General features: G+C 52.4%; 2 protein-coding genes across 3 annotated transcripts in view; both read left to right on the top strand.

Moving 5' to 3' along the window:
• The window catches only part of LOC113217877 (myrosinase 1-like), a 39,357-nt gene that overhangs the window by 38,034 nt on the left and 791 nt on the right, over positions 1 to 532 (top strand). The gene's annotated exons all lie outside the window — the stretch shown is intronic.
• Positions 1 to 532, top strand: part of LOC113217918 (uncharacterized) — a gene marked incomplete in the record, with an annotated part of 40,985 nt that overhangs the window by 12,380 nt on the left and 28,073 nt on the right.

Genomic DNA, 532 nt, shown 5'->3' on the forward strand with positions numbered 1-532 from the left:
GGGTGGTAGTGAAAAATCCACGTTTTGTCTAACGAGGGGGACGGAGGCTAATTGCCACTTTTGTACGTGGACAGTTTGCGTAATGCACTTCTGCTGCAATACTTAAAATGGTGAAATTGCCATACTCAAGCATATTTCACCGAGAAATCTATGTAGACAGGGGGGGGGGAGGGGCTCCGCAAAATTCCACGTTTGTCCACGCGGGGGGTCGAGGGTGGGGTCGGAAAGCGTCCAAAATGCGTCCGCGGGGGTTGTGGACAGCCTCTAACCCACGGTTCACCGCCCCCTCTGCCGGGTTGAGTTGCAGGGACCTGACTATCCGGGCACCTCGGTCTGAGCGCATGAGAAAAGCGCCCCTGCGCGCCCGGAGCGCCCGGCCCTAGTAGGTGGCCCCCCCAAAATTACAGCTATACTTTTGTAAAATCTCTTTGGTCTTGTCGAGGGGTCGTCAACTCCCTTCGGCCGTGTACGGAGGAATATATATTACAAGTAATATGTGTAATATCGGTAATATTGATGTATTATTGTGTAA

Source organism: Frankliniella occidentalis, unplaced genomic scaffold (assembly GCF_000697945.3).
Source record: "Frankliniella occidentalis isolate FOCC.00 unplaced genomic scaffold, Focc_3.1 Scaffold454, whole genome shotgun sequence".
NCBI classification, from domain to species: domain Eukaryota; kingdom Metazoa; phylum Arthropoda; class Insecta; order Thysanoptera; family Thripidae; genus Frankliniella; species Frankliniella occidentalis.